The 8,816-nt window shown below is 41.9% G+C and overlaps 1 protein-coding gene and 1 long non-coding RNA gene across 2 annotated transcripts in view; one reads left to right on the top strand and one right to left on the bottom strand.

Moving 5' to 3' along the window:
* The window catches only part of LOC131878480 (uncharacterized), a 3,359-nt gene extending 2,819 nt beyond the window's left edge, over positions 1–540 (top strand). Inside the window, exon 2 of the long non-coding RNA XR_009373029.1 lies at positions 248–540. This is a non-coding gene — a long non-coding RNA (uncharacterized LOC131878480). The remainder of the gene's footprint in view (positions 1–247) is intronic.
* Positions 1–8,816, bottom strand: part of LOC131878477 (uncharacterized) — a gene marked incomplete in the record, with an annotated part of 91,075 nt that overhangs the window by 48,227 nt on the left and 34,032 nt on the right.

Genomic DNA, 8,816 nt, shown 5'->3' with positions numbered 1-8,816 from the left:
AAGCTCCAGGAAATTGAACCCAATAGCAAATTTTCACAGGCATCCATTTCAATCATCCTAGATAAGCTTGGGCTAACTGAGTCAAACTGAGCTAGAGGAGGCCAGAATCCCAACCCTGTTAGCCTCCATCCAAATAGAGAAATCATGATGATGGTCTTCTTTGTGAGCTCTGATTATGGTTCATAACACCAACTTTCTATCATTGCATGCAATTTGAGCATTGGATTTACTCATATGTTTCTTTCAGTGCCCGGTGCTCACTGAACTGCAAGGTAAGAAAGAAGAGGAGCAAGTCATCATCCACCATTTACAATCAGACCTTCCTGCTGTGCTCACACCAAAATCATGGCAAGCATTCAAATCACCATTGTCTACCCTCTTTGCCACAGACGTGCAAATACGCGACTCAGGAGGCGGAGGATGAAAAAACTTTGTCAAATCAGAGTTAAATAATGGAGGAAAAGACACATATTAGTTTCGGTCTGGATATCCAGTCTTTCCTTTCATTTATCTTACTGAGGTGTCTATTAAATCACAGACGACAAACAAGTCGGGGAGAAGTGTCAAAGGTAATCGGAAACTCAACTCAAGTCAAACCTTCATCCATTTGAATGGGAAATTGATCATTAATTATGCTTGGTTGCCCCCAAGAAAGCTGGTGTCTTTTATTTTCATCGTGTACGCAATAGTGAGGTTTCGAGACCGCCAAACACTTCTCAGCGGAAGAAATGTTTTCTTTTCTAAGAATAATCGACTTTGTGAAATTGGCATGTAAAAGAGCAGATTGTAACAATCTCAACTTTCTGAAGTCTTGAGAAAAAACGCAACGGTGTAAGCGTGTGTGAAAATACCCGCCCCAAGCTATGACAATTGAAGATAGTTGGTGGTCTACTGGGATGAAATGACAAAATGGGTCCAAACAAAACGTCTGGGTGTGACTGGTTCTTTTCATGCCATGTTGACTGTTAAATCATCAAGTGTAACATTGACAATGGAAGCCCAATAAACAAAAGTTTTACCGACTGTTCTTGTATTTTGTACATGTCAACCATCTTCCTTGACCTCCTGAACCAGCTACTGGATGGAAAGATGTAGCTAAATCTGCAATGGATTGGTATTTACTGGCAAACGTGGCCAAGCATAGTTTCGATCTCGTTCGCTCATGCTTGATCCAATCCGTTTCTCAACAGCCTTGACTTTTAGCTATTATTTTCGTTGAACCAACGGGACAAAAAGTGTTCGGAAATGCCCCATTTCGTTTCATCGAAATGCATATGAAAAGTTAACCAAAACTTCCTCGCATGTAGAACCTCGACTGCTAATTGTAACATGCACAGGCCTGTCATCTCTCAACCTATTACCCATATGATATTGAGTAAGGAGCGAGTTCAAGTTTGTCAAACCGACGAGTCGAATCCAATCTCATTTCCTTGCCATCGCATATTTTCACCGGAACCCGGAACTCGTTGGGCTATAGCTAAGAAGGAGGAATATTTCCGAATAAAGAATTGAACGCATGTCGCACTGTATATTCATTCTTCGGTCGTGAAAGGGATCCCTTAGTAAAGAGAGAGCAAGAGTGTGATCTCGATTCATTCATTCATTCACAACATCGGTGTTATGTTGTTTTCTATTGTTCAAAGTTCATTGAACGACTTGTTATGAACAGGAATGCGGGAATGCGAAAGAACGAGTATTTGGGTCCGTTCCGGGATTTCGTGAGTCTCTTTCTCGGTTAAAAGTCCATAAATGTCTCCTCTCAATGTGCCGCCCTTGGTTTTCATTGTTCTACGTGCGCCTAGATCCCTAGGCCCAAGACATCATCATCATCATCATCATGGACGTCTTCCGAGTAGTGAAAGTGATTTACGGAAAGTGCTCGAGATTCTCCCTCTTTCCTTCTCGCTCTGTTCGTTTTGTTCGTTCTGTTTTATTCCTGGAAACATTCAACACGGGCCAAAATTGAAGGCAGATTGCTCGGAAAGAAAATCGAAAGGACCACGATTATGATGATGAAAAAGAAGATGGGGTGATGAGGTGAGATGGATAAAAACAATCCTCGCTCGGATGTCGGTCTGGGAGACTAGTCGTGAGCCTCGGGTAATTAGCTCAACTTTCATTCAGCGTTTTGAGCGCCTCATCACAAGATGATGATTGTACACCATGAATCGAAGGAGTCAATTAGCTTTCATTGTGACGGGCTTCACGTGTAATCGCTTCCTGGAATGATCTGGTCTCTAAACAGTTTCAGTATCATGTGAGTCAGTTTGGTTGAAGCTTAGGCCATCTACCTGATCTTCTAGATTCGAGATGCATGAGTTGGCTGATCACATTAATGTTCAGTACGCGCACTGAGAACAACCAGGTGGAATGTCGGATCTCTTTACTTCAATTCATGGGCGTCGAGATTATGCGCTTCAGAGCCGCTAGAGCCATAGAGTGCCAACATTTTGATTTAAGCATCCTTTTGTAACCTTTTGGCCTGCCAAGAAGAATAACATGGAAATGATGCCTACCACACAATTGGTCGTGGGAATCAGAAAAGGCTTGCCATGTAAAGGAGGCGTAGGGTACACAAAAGAATCGAGGTTGCAGAGGCGGGAAAAGGAAACTTGCACCGACTTTCAAATTCAAATTTCGATCGCATATCGTGGCTTCTTTGATAGGCAAATCAAGTTAGTTGTAACTTATGTAAATAGTCCCTACTATCACATTCAAAAATTGCATTGTAGTTGAAAGAATTGCCAGGCTTTTACATTTGGAATGGATGCAAGAAGTAGACAATTTTTGAAACGACCATTCAACAATGGCTTAAACGTTGAGCTTTAAAGACAGTTCTAGCCAAACTACCTCGAAATCCCCTTGTCATTTTCTTTCTATCGGCATGGAATGCAATAGAAATGAAAACAAAATTTCTAAACAATTCTCATTGCCTTTTAGGTCAAAGGGTGTTCCTGTATATTTCATTGTTTCAAGACTGTTTATGGGACCGTCAAAGTCTCTAATTATTCCTCATCAACCTCATTTGAGTTCAAGAATAGAACCATAGCAGGCTTGCAGGCAAAGGTACACCTCGTTTTGAATCAAGGAATCCGTTCAAGCAGATCTGTTATTGAGTGATAAAAAGTGACTCGAACCAACTTTGATGGTAATGGATGATGGCAAAAAGTCGTCACGAAGCTCCCGGTGACAAACTCGAGCATTTTCCAGTCATTCCAGCCGGGAATATGCTTTTTGGGGGGGAGAGGGATCATCTCTCTTTCTCTGAATTTTGCATGTGAGCAGCCACATGATTTGCATACGAAGATCCAACGCATCTTTTCCAACGTGAGAGATCTTCTCATAGGATAAAGGAGACCAAAACAACGCCATCAAACTCTTCCAAGCACACCCAAACTCTCTCTATCTCTTGTCTCAAACGCACCTATACTTTCTGGGTTGGTTGGTTGGTTAGTGGCGGTTAGTCCTAGTGGCTTGAATAAGGATCTTGAACAAAGCAATTGTCGTCGTTGGAGCTTCCAAGCATCGACAGGAATTTCACTGCCAAGCGAGCCATTCATAACGTCAAAAGTCACTATTCTGGGCTATTTCAAACACTTCGACGCCCAAGCGTTCCAACTTCAAGATGAATAAAGTATGTTTTATCTCCAATGAGATGACATCATCGAATTAGTGTCTGGTATGTCTAAAGTTGGTTTGACGACGGCTCAAGGTTTGGCCCCATTTCGAATCGCGCCTCAGATCCAAACTGGGAGGAGGATTTTTTTCTGCTCTCTCTCCGCCCCGAAATCAGATCAATAATAGGTTGCGAAAATTCGGACCCGTGATCATCACCCAAGATTTTGTCCGAGCCAAGGACACGAGAATTGAGAGATAACTCAGGGGCGCCCACAACAAAAGGTTGACATAGTGCTATTTAGACTCCATTCTCACAATGGATACTCATTCATAGGAGATAACATTCAGAGCCTTATGCAGCAGGCTTTTGTTACCAAATTGAAAGTACCAGGAGAGAAAATCACCATGTTTGAACAACTTGATTCGACCTTGCCCGATCTAAAGAACGAACCACATTGGCCATACCTAACACCCGAGCAACCAGCACTCTTCTCAATAGATCTTGATGAGTTGATGCCACAGAAACCTCGAATCTCTTCGGCATTGTCCAAAAGGCAGACCTTCTCCGATTCTCCCGAATTTTGGAGCTCAACCGAGGGCAAATTCGTCCACAACACAATGATATGTTGCCAATATAAAGGTTAACGAACCATCTGAAGCGACCAATACATGTCAAAAATCTTGTCACCAGATCCAAGTCAAAGGAACCAGACCTCTGTGCAGGTCTTTCAACTTGTCACGTACTTGCTCTATTTTTCCTCCAGAAACCGTTTCTCTCTCCCTCCTTTCAGTGTACTCAAGCACATACGAGCACTGCTACGTACACTAGCGTACTTGAGTGGCAGACTCTCACGCAAAAGGCTTCTTTCCTCAAGAGTGACGAAGAATGGCAAATGGTTTGGCCGCTTAGAATGTTCACCCCGAGCCCTCTGGCAGGTCGGAAGGCATTTTTTGGCAAAATTGGTTCAAACAGTGAACTGAGTTTGCTGGAATGCACTTGATATACTGTGATTATCACTTCAATGCAACTTCATAGCCGAACCTCCTCTGAAGGCATGATTTCTTTTTTTGATATTTTTTCTTCAGGATCTTGAGCAGGAGGTATGTGATTGGCCTTGAATTAAGATCAATGTACTTGCTTGTCATTATCAACATGATGAGAACCTCCCTCCTTGGCATCTAATTGAAAACTTGAAGAATCTCTCCTCCAAAAGCTCCATTCAAGTCTCAAGATTGTTGTAGTATACACTGTGTACACTATTCTGAGTTTATAATGGTCAACCCACCAATCTTAAGTAGTTCAATGTCAAGTTCAAAGCCAAAAATCCATTCATAACACTAATTGGAGGACATTGGGCTTTTGACTAATAGGGGTCTAAAAGTGGCACTTTGTCCTCCAAAGCCACAAATAGTCACGACTTTAGCACTCCTCTGTCAATTCCTGAACCCCCAAAAAAGCTAACTGTTCTTATTGCTCAGTTAACAGAAGATCATTGGCAGTTTGACGACAAATATATGGATGCCGAAAAATGCAATCCTAGCCTTGAATTAGGAATTAGATCTACTGTTCTACTTCAACGCCAAACGTTTGTTACCACCTAACAACATAAATGGAATTAGTCTGGAGTGAACGGAAGAAGAGTTCCTTTTTGATTATGGAACTATTTTCATTGAGGGGTTGGTTGGTAAGAATTTAGTACAAAAAAGAAATTAAAGCAAAAAGATTTTGAAAATACGCTTTTGTCATTTCTTGAAGGTCGCCTAAAAGGCTAAGGCGGGAATAACAATTTTTTGTACAATACAAGTGATCCAATTTCATTTTTTTGGATCTATTGAATATTCTGAGTCGGGATTTTGATTTACGTTAGCTTAAATGTTTGACACCTAGTCATCATCAGCAATAACAGAAATTGGTAAGGTGAGGAAAGGAAAAAGCAAAAAAGCGAATTTTTGCTTGTTTACGCTTCAGGTTAAGGAAAAAACTTTTTTGCCAGATATAGTTATATGTTGTTGTCGCAACTTACATCCGCACAAAAGTGTCCGAAAAGTTTCCTTTCTTGTTGGTTCCGTGGTTAATCAAAGTCCTATCAACAATTACAAAGTGCTGACTGCTATTGACGCTTAATTAAGAAACATGAGCACGTTTATGAAGATCAGAGCAATCCGTATGGAAACACTTGGTTACTCCAAGATTTGAATTTTGAAAATCATTGCCAAATGGTGGAAGCAACTTCGTGTTCGAGACGTAATTTGTATGAATTAAGTGCTGAACTAGAATTAATATAATGACGTAATTGAATGCTCTTTGGGTGGTTCTTCTGCAATACACGTGGTTGTTGTCAAAATGTTATGGAGCTTCATCTTCCAACTTCAGATCGAACGATGCCATCACTCAAGAACACAATGGAGGGATCATGATGTCTTCTTTCCAGCTAAGAATAGACGATAATGAAGGACGATCTCGACGTTCTAAATGACCTTTATGTTTCTTTCTGAATATTAGACTGCCCTTTTTTCGGGATCAACCAAAGACAATAAATACCCAATCAATTGTAGCGGGCATTCCTTTGTGAATCTTGATGAAAGATGATCACTCATTGGCTTTGAATCAAGCGTATCCAATGGTTTGATTGGCTTGGTCACTGCATTCCAAGACTCATCTTCATCACTTCTGGATATAACTGATCTACGGTAAATCATCACGCACCGAAAATGTTTTGCCACGCTCGATTGGTAATCCTAACCTTTCCCATATTCAAAACCGCTCAAGATTTGACAGGAAGTGAAACTAAATTACCACCATGCACCTCCGTCAACTCTTTTAGAGCTGGATCAGAAACAAAAGAGATGAAACCTATTTCCCACACATTCTCTGCATGTACACTCTACGTCTAGTGTAGTACGTACAGTCCAGTAAGTACAGTGGAAGGGAGGAAAGGGCCTCAAAGAACTTGGGGATGATGAGTCGAATTTTCGCAACTAAAGGAGTTGGATCGAAGAGCCGAAATCCGTTTTCCGGATCGAATCATGGCACTCAGGGTGTAGGGATGCATTTTAGCTTTGTATTATCAGCTGGGATATTGGGTTCCCGCTCGTTTGAGAGTTATGTACATTTTAACGATAGGGATGCCATCGTTCAAGCTGTTTCAAGAATATTTGTACGAACATTCAATTCCCAATGCCAGTTTAAAAAAATCATTCTAAAGCAACAACGGACTTATCTTAATTAATCAGTTAGATGTATGCAAAAACTAGAAAAATGGAAGACCTAGGCTTAAAGCTCACAATGGCAACACTAACCCAAAAGTCGTGTGCAAATTTCACGGAGCTCTAGGCCGCTAATGGAAACTCCAGGTGGTATTTGCCTGATCTATTGCATTCATTTGGTAAATACCAAGAATTCCAATTGGTTCTCTCACCTAAAAGCAAATCGTCTTGTGAGTGTGAAAACTCCAATTTGTCGTTTGACATACTTTGGTGGGATCACAGACCCAGTGAGTCACACCGAGTTGTGAGCGGTGAAATCAAAACCCCAAGCTTGTTCAACACCATCAACATCAACAATGATGCCAATTGAGCCTCACCAACGAACAAGATGAGAGAGGAAGAGAGAGGATATGGGATGGCCATGGCATGAAATTGAATTAAGAGCCTCGTGTAATTTGACCCGCTTTATTGGCCAATAAGATTCTTATCAGAGCTAGGTACATCGATTAGTGGCTTGGCTTGCCAAAAAAATCGCATTTGAGCACGATGCAAAGGACTCAAGTTTTTCCTCTCTCCAGGTGGTCGCAAATTATGCTGACGGACTGGAGGCTCAAAATTGGCAAAGCCTTGAACACCAAATACTAGGTACACCTACCTCATCCATGGTTTCATGTGGATGATGAACAAAGCTCTCTCTCTACATTTTACCGCTAAAACATCGACTTTCATGACTTGAATGCATTTTGTTTGTGTAGAACGTTCCTCGTCATGAAAACTAACTTCAGAACACATTAGCCATTGGCTCAAAGTGTGCTCGTCAGCAATAGAATGTGCAAATTTGTAAGCGAAATTTGCCTACATCACTGAACAAGGTCTCCATTTCAGACTTGAGCACAACGATCAAGGAAGACATTCATCCACCTTGGGGTACGAAAACACGATCACAATCCTACGCAGAGCTCGGGCTTATCCCTTGGTCGGTTAGAACATCTCTTAAACTTGTCAGAACCATTTTCTCGGTCCCAATTTGGGCTTTGACAATGTCGAGGGGTGTGAGCAAATATGTAGCATATCCTCCAGGCCCACTTACTGAACTTGAGCCCAGGCACCAAGATTTATGAAAAAGAGGGGTTTCCCAATCAGCTGTGATTTTCGCGTTTTGTTTCCTCACAAATCCTTGAGCCGGCCAGAAATAGAAAAAGCCCTCCAAAGGAATCTGTCGGTGTAGAATTGAGACGACGACGTCTACCACTGCCATTGCCATTGCCACTACTACATGGTGATAGTTAGCTCGTTATTTATGGCACGTCTCTATCAATAAATAGCTGTACATAACCGACTGACCTTGGCCAAGATCTCCTCCTCGAGTGGACATCAAAGTAACAACAATATTTGTGCAGGCTCTGAGTGAGTGTCACACTTCTCGGGTTAATTAGAAGTGAAAAAAGTCACTGGTGATGCTTCGTGCACGATCTAACAAAGTATGAAGCAATTCTGTCCATTCACTGTTTCACTGTCCACTGCACCTCTATTTTTCGAGTCGAAACGAGTCACTTATTGGGAAGAGAATGGAGACCGAGAAACCATCATGGTTGAACACCACATAAAAGACTGATGGACAGGCTCTGATGTGGAGAAGTGATCGGGAATTCTGGTGGTTTTGTAAATTGTGAGTAGTGGTGAGTTTCTCGGATAGCCCATTTTCACTTGGAATCCAAGTGATTCTGATCAACGCCCTTCTTTCAAGAGAGAATCTGAAATTGCACGACCGCGATCAAGTCGATGGTATTGGATCGGGCATCAGCTCGGATTTGGAGCCATCCAGGTGGTAGCGTTGGTAAGGCCAGAGGATGATGATCAGGATGATGATGATGATGATCCTCCTCGTCTCACTCACAATCGAGCACTTGAACGCTTCGAGATCTCGTTCACGAATGGCCCGCGAAAAAATCCACTTCATTCTTTTGCTCCATCCATTCCCGAACTACTTT

Source organism: Tigriopus californicus, chromosome 3, assembly GCF_007210705.1.
Source record: "Tigriopus californicus strain San Diego chromosome 3, Tcal_SD_v2.1, whole genome shotgun sequence".
NCBI lineage: Eukaryota > Metazoa > Arthropoda > Copepoda > Harpacticoida > Harpacticidae > Tigriopus > Tigriopus californicus.
This window is presented reverse-complemented; position numbering and strand designations above follow the sequence as displayed.